Below are 12,362 nucleotides of genomic sequence, written 5' to 3'. Positions count from 1 at the left end.
GTGGAAAGCGGTGTCATGGACGACGCAGCTTTCGGCCACGACAGCGTTAGGAAAATGTCTCGTCGTTCACCGGTCATGCTTTTCCAGGTCACTTACTATGATTGCTGTTGTTACCGGGATGGTGATGTCTGTCTCTTAGCGGTGTCGTGGCCACCCCATACCTTGAAGCATTTTAGTGAAAAGGCAGTGTATATTTGGCGGCTCTTGATGCTTGGTGGGGACATCGAATCAAACCCGGACGCCATGACCAAGGTTCAAGAAGAAAATCTCGAATCTGTATTTTTACCTTGCAGAAACTAGAGGCCTGTAACACTAGCCCTTTTCAAGAAATGAACAAAATCCTAGAGATTCACTTAACACTGCAGAATAACTTACAGTCCCTAAAAAAGCGTGTAGAAGAATTGGAGTCTAAAATGAAATTGGCGACGCTTTCACACGCTGCCGTGACTACAAACGAAGTATTTTCTAAAGTTCAAGGGAGAGTTGATGATTTAGAAAACCGCTCCCGCAGGTCGAACACACTTTTCTATGGTGTTGACGATCCTAAGAAATCATAGGCATGGGACAAATCTGAGCGCCTCATTAAGGAATTTTGCTCTAACAAGCTAGAACTAAGTGTACCGACTGTAGTGAAAGCTCACCGGATAGGCCGCGTTTTCCCTGACAAGCCACGGCCAATTATAGCTACACTGTACAACAACAAAGAAGTAGAAACAGTGATGAGCCGCGGACTCGAATTAAAAAACACTACATTCAGTATATCTCGTGACTATTCTCAAGCTGTTCGCGCTGAACGCCGAAAAATGCTGCATTTTTCTAAGACTACAAAGAAAGATGGTGTTCGTGTCCGTCTATCATTCGATAAACTACTTATTAACACTGATACGTGCACTTGGGACATAATTGGCGATTGCATATTTCGCAGCAGACCCCTAGCACTCAACAAGATAGAAGCCCTTTTGCAACCCCAAATTTCGCTTACACCCAGCTACTAACCTGCCCTCGCCTTCCAGTGCGCGGAACAGTTCCGCCACGATCGGAAGTTTTTTGTTTACTAATATTAGGACTGTAATGTCAAAAAACGTGGTGCTGTCATAATTGATCGATTCGTGACCGTCATCTGTAATCGCCCTAACTCAAACTTGGCTCAGTGACGTTATTCCTGATGCTATGATTGTTGTGTGTAACTCTGAGTTCAACTGTTTTCGCTGTGACCGTGTACATTGTAGAGGCGGCGGTGTGCTTCTTGCGGTAAAAAAGAAGTAATCACTGCATTATTCCTATTAATTCATGTCTTGAGACTGTATAGGTGTCGTTGAGGTGTGGAATAAATAATGTAATAATTGGTGTCGTTTATCGCCCCCCCCCCCACCCGACATGCATACGTTGTTTGCTAACAAATTTCGTGAAGTTTTGAGTGAAATTTGTAATCGTGTTACTAATTCAGAGGTCATAATTTTTGGTAACTTTAATTTCCCGTTCATTAATTAGTCTACGTTATCTGTAATCACCAGCGATAACGAAGCTCATGCGTTCCTCGAGTGTTGCCTTGATTTATCTTTAGTTCAGCTAATCACAGAGCCAACAGGACAATCCGCCACCTCATTCAACACGCTTGATGCAATTCTGACAAGTAATCCCGATCTTTGTTCTGACATCATCAAACTCGATGGGCTTTCAGGTTATTGCATGATCACGGGAAATCTATTGTATTCACCTTATAAGAAAAAAAATAAGAAAACCTATAAGGTGAAAACCTATAACAGAGCTAATTTCGGTTGTATCAACCAAGGGTTGTCCATTTTTCAGAAGGATTTCTGCGTCAATATTTGTCCCGTTTCATTGAAGCAAACTTGATTCTTCTCAAAAATACGTTTTCGCAACTCATCGGCAAATATATAACCGCGATAACTATATCATGCACTAACACTGCTCCTTGGTTTAACGATCAACTTCGTCGCCTTAATAACAAAAAGAAATGTCTTTACAGGCAAGCAGGCAAGAATAAAGGATCGACTTCATGGCACCGGTACAATATGTGTGACCAGCAATATCAAGCGCTTCTTAAAACCACACGCCGTCATTTTTTCACTCATGATTTACCCTCGATGTTAACTAACAGTCCACAAAGATTCTGGCGCTGAATTAACTCAGATCGCATCCCGTTATCACGCTTTCAACAGTCAGTGATGACGTGATTCCAGAGGGTGGTTGCGCGAAGGTCTTGAACGATAGCTTTTGTTCCGTATTAGCCGTGAAAACACTATCAGTTGTCCTAACGTAAGCCACGTTGCTGACACTAACATGTCAGTAATTATGATTAGCTAAGTCGGTATTTCATCTTTACTAAACTAAAAAACTCTTCTGCTCCGGACTACCTCTGTTTCAATAATAAAAAATAAAGAATGCTTCTGATGGTATCTATCGCATCTTGTCCGCTCTTTTTTCGCAGTCCCTTTCATCTGGTGCAATTTCGGAGATTGGAGAATAGCAAAAGTAACACCCATTTTTAAATCCGGCAATACCTTATCACCACGTAACTACAGACCTATATCAAGAACAAGCACTATTTGTAAACTTCTCGAACAGATCATCCACTCACAAGTGATTAGCTACTTTGAAGAAAATAATATCATCTTTAAATTCCAACAGGGCTTTAGGAAAGGGTACTCGTGTGACACTAAGCATGCTGGTTTCGTTACGACATTCACTCATCCGTTGACGCTGGGCTTCAAATCGACTCAATATTTCTAGATTTTTTCAAAGCTTTCGACCGGGTACCTCACCACAGATTGCTAATCAAACTTGCTCAACTTAATATCCACAAACTTTTAATTGCATGGGTTAAAGGTTTTCTGTCATCAAGGGTTCAGTTCACATCTGCTAATAACGTTAATTCTACTTTTTGTCAGGTACACTATGGTGTTCCACGAGGCAGTGTCTTGGGCCCTTTACTTTTTCTAATTTTTATCAATGACTCCTCAAATTGCATTTTTTTAAGGATCAGGCTGTTTGCCGATGACTGTTTTATTTACCGTACAATAACCTGCTCTCCTGACCAACTGGCCCTTGAAACTGACATTGGCTCAATGTCTACTTGGTGTTCCGCTTGTTTAATATCACTGAATAATTCTAAAACTAAACTTATGCTTTAACAAACCACTAATCTCGCATTCAAACTTCCTATCCCTAAATAACGCGACTGTAGAGCTAGCAGGCACTTATAAGCACCTGGGAATTAACCTGCACTGTGATCTGATATGGAATCATCATATCAACATCATTCTTGCATCCGCCAACCACTCATTGGGTTTATAAGCTCATACTAAAACATGCTACATCTAACCTCCGCAAACTTGCATACACAACTGTCATCAGACCTAAAATTGAATACGCATCTGCCATTTGGGACCCTGACAACGCATACTTAGTTGACCAAATTGAATGCCTTCGAAATCGTGCCGTTCGTTTTATCTTTTCAGATTACTCCCGTCATACCAACGTCACGGCTCTGAAACTTCACTCATCCTTACCTGTCCTATCACATCGGCGTAAGGTATCACGCTTATCATTGTTTCATAAACTGTACCATCAATCTTCGCTTCATCCTCGTTTCTTTTGTTCCACACCGACCATCTTTCCTCGACGGGACCATGCCTTAAAAGTGACACGTGGGAAATGCCACAGTTCTAAATATTCACAATCCTTCTTACCTCGCAATATTGTGGATTGGAATGCCCTACCCTCTCACATTGTAAATGTGACAGATCCGACCGAATTCCCAGAACTTTTAGACACTTACTTCGTATGTTAGCTTTACTAAAAAGTGTTTTATAGGTTTGTTTAGGAGTCCTTTCCAGATGTTGTTCCTTATTTCTTGCTTGCTTTCTTTTTCTTTTTTTTCTTTTTTGCCTCGCACCCGTTTGTATTTACTTGTTTGCCTATTAACGTGCTGTTAGTACTCTTTTTTATTCGTTCTCAATGTATCCCGCCCCCTCTGTAATACCCTCCTAGTGAGGTCCTTTAGTGATATTTTTGAATAAAAAGATAAATGTTAACGCAGCGCTGGTATAACAGATATATGTTTTCGCAACACATGGTAAGAGTGCACAGTATTACGTTAGAAAATTTTGGCATCGCTTCTATCTGTGTAATACAGCCGGAAACTACAGATCGTTGTCCGTATGAGTTCCGTATATTCTGAGTGTGCGGAAAATAAACGGCAAAAATTTGGGGCCGTATTTTGCGTTTAATTGATACACAACCGCTGAAACTTCGTGAAACGTTTCAATTGTGAGAAATAGTAGTTTTGGAAAGCATACCTGCTTTCAAATGCTGGGTGCGTAATGCTCCTTATGAGTTCCGTTTTCCCATCATTGCGAATAAACGGAACGTTGGTGCAATATATTTACAAGTATATTGTTGCAAACTGGGGATTTCCTGTAGTATTGTGGTATTACGTACACTGGTATTATAGTGCTGCCGTAAGCGATTGCGGCTATATTTGTCGTTAATCTTGAAGATATTGTATTTGAGAAATATTTGGTCACTGTGCTGTCCGAAAGAAACACGGGTGATTAGTCGAGGAATATTTTGCGTTGGTCATTGTTCCATCACGTGTTTTCGGTCATCGCTCCCCTCGCACGGTGAGCAGAATTAACATGAGCAAAGTTCAGTGTGTTCTTAAACCATAAATTTTACTCGAGGTGCGAGAACATGCCCATGGCTGCATACTAATACTACACGGTGAAGGTGAACGAAAAAAGGACGCAATTTTCGTAAATCACAATGTTCGCAAATCATGCGACTTCATGTGCACAGGCCATAAGTTGAGTTCTAAACAGCCGCACGCAGTTTGTGCCCGGAATACGGAACACCCTTTGCAGACAACGAGCGCCAGGACCCCAGACCAGAACGAGCGCCGAAATACACGTTTCCGCACTTTTGCTAAAAAGAGAAGCCAACCGCCTATCTCATGTGCCGTGCGGACACGGGGCCTGGTACGCTTCCGGTTATCGCCAGAGCATCAGTCGACACCCCACCTAATGCATACTAATGGCCGGGGCCTCGACATCGCGGACAGAGCAGCGCCTAATGCTTCTCCGTACGGATGAGGGGTGTTTTGTGTAGGCTTGTACACGCTTGCCGCCTGCAAACAAAACGATCGTTGTTACTTCCTCGTTAAGGCCGCCTGGCGCCTCTGTTTTTCTCAGATACCGTTTTTCGAAACACTTGTAAGCTTGTTTTTGTTTCGTCCTCTGCATTTGGTTTGCAGTTATATTCACGTGTCTGGTCTCGCAGCTCACTACACTCTTTTTATGTGCGCTTCGTCAATAAAAAAGTTGATAGAAGTAAGTGCTACAATATAAAAGCTAAACAATGCGGCATAAAACAAGACCACTACGCCAATCAGTGCAATTCCTAATAGAAGACCTATGTTGTGAAGGCGGAGGAGATTTAACTTTTTTTAACGTTATGGCAGCAAGAGCGTTATTTAGCGATGCTTTTGTTAGATGATCGGGCGGTTTTCTCATGACTGAAAACTAGACAGTAGAACACAGAAAAGTCTTTTCTGTCCACTATATGGTCGGCTGCATTGGTGGCGGCCGTAACATGCTGCGGTGGAAGTGAATCGAAATAAAAAACGCAATAAGGTTGCACACGTTGCGCCTGCATGCCCAAAGCTTTCGCGCACTTTAGTACTAAAGAGGGAGGTTGTAAAAGCATCGATTGATATGTACAACAAATCTTTCAAATATTTTTGCGATGAATTCTTTGATGTCGTTCTTACCGCACTGTAAACTGTTTGTAATTACTTACTAACAAGCTGAACAAGCTCTACTGCGCTGCAAGCAAGCACAGTAAGTAGAAGCATCACTGAAAGGCTTCACTTGCGCGTTGAAATTACAGGTGCAGCTAGTTTTCGAGCTAATTTCCAATGGCCGGAACGAGAAGGTTCACTTAAGTAGCGTTCGAGAAATGGCGCTTTATTTAACGGGAACCTTTTCGATATATCTGAATTAATCAAATTTCTCCGAACTTGCGTTGTGAACTTGTGAGCAAGTATAGTGTTGGTTGGCATCAGGCTGAGCCCGAAATAATTGCTCGAGTTCGCCCACGAGCGCTCTACCCTCTTCAGCGAGTCCCGGACAGAAGGGAGACTGCAGTCAGGAGTATAGATGCGAAGTGCGAAAAAAAAATTAGCAGTGGCTTAGCTCGGCTATGCCAGGATATACGTAGCGTGAGCTAAGGTTCAGCTGGTTGTTCTTAGCTTTCCTGGTCGTCTAGGATTAGCTTTATTATCATGCTTACTGCTGCTTCAATGACACACACATGGTATACGCATTATGTGACATGTATATTTATCAAGCGGCTCCGGCGCAGCGTCATTAATCTCCCTAGAGCTAAGCTGGTTCCACAGGTGCGCGCCGCTATTGCTGCGACGCACGAACCATCGGTTGCACACTCGGCCACCCCTAGTATGGGAATCAAGCGGATGGGGCCGCCACGTGCGGAACGGAGTTCGGCGGGGGCGCTGGGCGCGTGGGTGTGTGAGAGTCCCCGGGCAGCGAGCAACGTTCTGTACGCCGTGACGTCACTGCTCCTCGCGCATGCGCAGCACTACTCTCCAGGAGCCACGAGAAACTGCTCAACCTCGGCCAGTGTTGCTCACGCTACAACAACTCTTTTTCTTTGGTTTTGTTTTCGGCGCAGTTGGAAAAATTGGCAACAAATTTCCGCGGGGAAATACGTACAGCAATAGAGCTTAGGCAACACCCAGCGTTGAACGTGAAACCGAAACGCAAAACGCGAAACCGAAACATCGCACATGATACCGAAACTCCAAACGACGGCTGACCTCTCCCCATCGACATCACATAATGTCACCTCCAGCGTCAGCGTAGCTTCTTCGTTCGGGTGCGGTTTCGCATGCTTTGGTGCCCGTTATTGTTCAATTTTGATTATCCCTCGTACACTTGCGCAACCTGTGGCGGAAGTCCGCATATAAAGCCGTGTGGAAGAGATTCTGCAATGGTGCCACCAATTTCCGACGTGTGGATGCACTTCAAGGTCGGGGAGACCATTGGCGCGAAACGGGAACCCGCCATCTGTAAGTACTACAACAGCAGCTACGCTTTCCCAATGCGACTCGCCTTTCCAAGCAAATTGGTCAGTGCGTGAAATACGCAAAAGAGGAAGTGGCACCACGAAGCCACTGTCACAGCCCTCTATGTAGCAGCCTCAGTTCATACGAAAATAACGGTGCAGTGAGCTGCACAGCAAGCAGCGCAGCAAGCAGTGCAGCCTCAGCGACTGGAGGGGTTACTCAGTTCATCGATAATATGACACTTCAAGCGCAGAAGAACGCCGATGAAGCGTTGTCAAAGGCGATATATGCTTCCAACTCACCGTTTTCCTCGGTCACAGATTACTATTAACAGGCAGCATTTAACGCACTCAGACCATCTTATAAGCCTCCGAGCCGCCACAGCTTGGCTGGTCCACTGCTCGGCGCCGAGTACCAGGCGTCTACCGTATCCATGAATAATTCTTTGAAAAGGTTTTATGCATCACCCTTGTCCCTGACGGCTCGACTAACGTCGAAGGAGAGTCAGTTATAAATTTTGTACTCTACACACATCGCCATTGTTTTTCAAGTCAATCTACACCAGCCCCGACAGCCAAAGTGCGGTCAATATGACCGAAGAAATCGGTGCTGGCATGGAATTGGCCGGTAGTTCAAAGGGAAGAGCCCTGGTAACCAACAATGCCAGCAACATAAAAGCGGCATGGGATCTCGTTATTGAGCCATTTCCTCATGTTACAGCGATTCATTGCGGCGCACGCTCTCTGAACCTGCTGATGATTGATCTTCTTACCCTTGGCACAATCCACGATGTGTACAATCAAGCGAAAGATGTAATCAAGTACGTGAAGAAAACCCACGTGGTGTTGGCCACATTCAAGGAAAGGCACGAATCGAAGTACGGCAAAATTGTGAGCTGCAGCCGGAAGCTTCCAAGCAAGACAAGATGAAGTGGCGTCTGTCTCTCCTTTGACAGCCTTTTAAAAAACAATGAGGCCTTGCAGAAAATAGTTATAATGGAAAACTTGAAGTTCGACAAGACTCTAAGGCTGGTCTTTCTGGACGAAGAAGAGTTCTGGGGCGCATTGAAATCATGCCATAATTTGCTTGAACGCATCGCAAAAGCTATCAACGCTGTAGAAAGTGACGGGGTCCTGTAGTCCGACGTCGCAAATATATTTAACAATCTAGTGAAGGAGATTCACTGGAATCTGCAGGGCTCTGTCGTTTCGCAGAGTGAACGGAATCTCGCCGTGAAAGCCGTAAAGAAACGCAAAGCGTCAGCATTTCCCTCCCGTGCACTATGCAGCAAACCTACTTGACCCAAGAACGAAAGGAAAAATCTGACTGCAGAAGTCTTGTCTGGGTTTGACTGAATCGCGGGGCACAGCACGCACACGAAGCTCGAAGTTGGAAAAGTGTACTCCGATGTGGCGGAATAGATCAGTGCAGGCTTATGGTCAAGGTCGGGAGTATGGGCTTCTGCTAACCACATGCCTCCTGGGAAGGAATCTGCACGAGTAAAACAGTGATGCTTCTGGCTCGAAACATTTTAGATTCCACCATCATCAGCTGCTTGGGAGCGAAAGTGGTCCGACTTGGCCATCATTTATACTCTGCGTAGGAACAGGCTGCGTAGTGAAACGGTGCAAAAGCTCGCTTTGGATGCAGAGCATCTGTTGCTCGGGGCTATGTCCGGCATCCGTCCGTTGTCCGCACCTCTCCCCCTACACTATAAAAAAAAGAAATAGTTTGCGGCGCCCGGTTTCCATCCCACGACTCTCTGGCCGCAACGGGAAGTACGCGGTGCTCTTCCCACTGCGCTACAAAACCGAGACAGGAGCAAGTGCTCCGAACACGCCTTATGTCCTTGACTCATTCAAACTACGTCAAGAAGCTACTGATACAACGAAGGCACGCTAAGCTGAACGTCAACGGAAACGATGAACTAAAAACTTTAGTGGAGGATGTTGAATTACCCGTGGGAAAGCTGTGGCGGGAAGCACCACGCACCTTGCAGCTCAACCAGAAAAAAGGTCGAAGGGGGTGGGCAGCGGGGTAGGAGCGTGAGCACGCAATAAAGAAAGACGAGAACCAGGAGGTGTTCGATCAGGTAACGCCAACCAACCAACCAACGCCGGTGTCGGTCTCTTCGCTGTCTCTACATTTTTCTACATTTCTCTGTCTCTACATGGGGGTTAACACTACTTTCCCATTCGTGCTCCGATAAATGAAGCAACATAACGGCAAAACAATGGGGCCTACACGGAACCCTCCCTTGTTGTTGCGCCGTCCACACCCCCCCCCCCCCCCTGCGCATGCGCGTCTCTCCTCCATTCTCCTCTCGTCCAGCTGTATAAAAGATGGTGCGCGCGCTGCGCGGCGTTCAGTCTGCTCCGAGACACCGCCTGCGCCGGTTCTGCTCCGGTATGGAACCTACACGGAACCCCCATGCTTTGCATCACCACATAGTTCGCTTCGGGGAGATGGTGTAATTTTTTGTACACGCACATCTGAACATGATGAAGAATGCTGCAGATGAAGCCAGTGATACTGACTCTTAATCAGAGGTAGAACGTCATCTTTTTACAATCTTGATCTATGTTTTAACAGTACAAGCCACGACGAAATAGCCACAGAAGAGTCGTTTTAGAGTTCTTTTTTCTAACTGCCGTAACAATGCTAGGAAGCCGCACCCATTCACAGAGAACTTAACGCGTTCACGGTGATGCTTCTGGGCTACCTTCGATCTGTTACACCGTGCATCGTTTATGAAAAGGCAGGAAGCATTTTTCCCTTTGGTTATTTACGTAAAGAGAGTTATGGCTTTTGACATTTGACAATAAACTATTGCCATATGCTAAAGAAAATTTGTTGTTTTTCTTTTTTTTTGAAAAGGTAAAAAAACACAGATTCACAGATTTTCTTCCGATTGCTTACAATTTTCAGCAATTTACCATCCCTAGAGGGAGACTGCGCGCAGTGACTCCTACTGAAACACATCGGTTGCGCGTCAGGAACGCTGACCTAGCTGCGAAGGGTTCTGAGTTCCGCCTGCCAAAAGTGCATGACACATGAGACTCAAATAAATTAAGGACTGGAGCAGCTGGCTCAACCGGCGTATAAGCGAGTTTCCAGACCACTGGCCGCAGTGGTAGGTGTGGATGACGAAGCAGTTCTCCTGCGATGATTTCTCGCCTCTGCCCCCACCGACCTGATGCAGCAGAAAATAATTATCTGACATTCAGTCGCAGCACATGAACGTGGAAAACTTCTCGGCGCATTTAAAGACCGCTTTTGTCTCTCGAATGCAAAGCGGGGGGATAGCTATGAGCGACTTCTTTCCTGCGTCTTTTTTATTGCTTTTGGTTCGGCGTCTTTTCGCTCGAATTACTTGACGAAACACTTCCGCACTTAAGAGCTTCCTAGAATCAGAGTTCTACACGGCTGGTATGCACTTGTTCTACTCAGGTACCATCACGCTTACGTGTCACCGGGCACGACAACTAAACCTTTAACCTATATCGTTTAAGTTTCCTATTCATACTTTTTTGAAGTGGGCACATTAGTGCCTCAAACTTTCGATCCATGAATAGCCGTCTGAGCGGATATGTGTAATACATACATACATACATACATACATACATACATTTTATTTCATCTTCATGACAAACAGATACAAGTGCCAGCCCGCGTAAGCAACCTCTGCTTTTATGCGGGGCAGGGCAGTCGGTTTGAGAAAAAAGAAGATAATAAAGGCACAATACATTCTGCTATCAAATCGAAATAACGTCCAAAACATGTACTGTTATAATAAACAATATATATATATATATATACATACATATATATATATACACATATATATATATATACATAAATATCTACACATACACACATATATATATATTCAGAGGGCGACAGGTACCATGCAATAACAACACACGTCTATTGCAAAAACATCAACCGTAGGGTAGAATTTCACATCTTGCACTATATGCGTAGCTGAGCCCACAGAAGCCTCAAAGTGATAATAGAGCACATGAAATAGACCTTCTAATATATATATATATATATATATACATATATGTATACACATATATACAGACATATATATACATACATACATATATGTACGCCTACTACACACATATATATGCATATACTCATATACATAGCAAGTGTACACACATATAGACATACACATACGCGCACACGCACAAGCACAGATTCGATATTTTCTTCTGCAGTCGCGTTTATTTAGGCAATATTCTCGGAAATCCAGGCATGCATTAACGTTCGAGCGTCTTTCATAGATACTACTTGAGCGTCATTCGGCAATTTATTAAAGTAAAATGGCAAATAAAATGCTCTAGTCCTTTTGCCATAGTTGGTGTACACTTTTGGAATTTTATACAGTTCAGTTTTGCGAAGGTTTCAGATTTTCACATTCTTTATTTTGAAGTCATTCGAGAAAAAGTTTTTTGTAAGTGTTACAGACAAAAATAGCTGCTGCACACTGAAAACTGAGTGTGCTGCCATAAGCGTCGTTGTATCATCCGAGAATTCCCTTGTGCCATATGCTATATTTTTGGTAATCCTGCGGAGTATTTTGTTCAATATACTTAGTTTATACGGAGAAGCTAACCCATATATTGAGACACCGTACCGCAATATCGATTCCCCTAATGTTTTGTATATAATTTTACGCAATTTCCCGTCACAAACCGATCTAATTTTATATATTGATGCACAAACCTGTCATAGTCGAGTTGCGAGGTGTTCGATATGGCTGGTCCATGAAAACGTTTCATCGAATATTAGGCCCAGGTACTTTACTTTTGTCGAAAAATTCACACTAGCACATTTGCAATTTCTACATAGATTATTATGTAAATACAAAGGGACATGGAGTTCAACTTTTCTATGCGGACTGTGAAAAAAAATAAGCTGGGTTTTGTCTTTGTTAATATAGATGTGATTATCTTCAAACCAGGCTATTAGTTTATTAATATCTTCTTGTAACAATGCCACTCCCTCGGATACGTTTTTCCCCGCTAAAACAAGGGCTGTATTGTCAGCGTACTGATAGATCTTAGAATGCAGCTTAACGTCTGAGATATCGTTAACGTACACGTTAAAAAGTAATGGTCCCAGAATAGAGCCCTGAGGCACGCCATATCGGAGATGTAAGCGGTTACTATCAGTACTGTTGATTCTAACAAGTTGATAACGGTCTTCAAAGTAATCTTTAAACAAATTTGTATAAATGCCA

Source organism: Haemaphysalis longicornis, unplaced genomic scaffold (genome assembly GCF_048455015.1).
Source record: "Haemaphysalis longicornis isolate Haplotype H1 unplaced genomic scaffold, Haemaphysalis longicornis Haplotype H1 scaffold_3, whole genome shotgun sequence".
NCBI lineage: Eukaryota > Metazoa > Arthropoda > Arachnida > Ixodida > Ixodidae > Haemaphysalis > Haemaphysalis longicornis.
Note: the sequence above shows the minus strand (reverse complement) of the source record.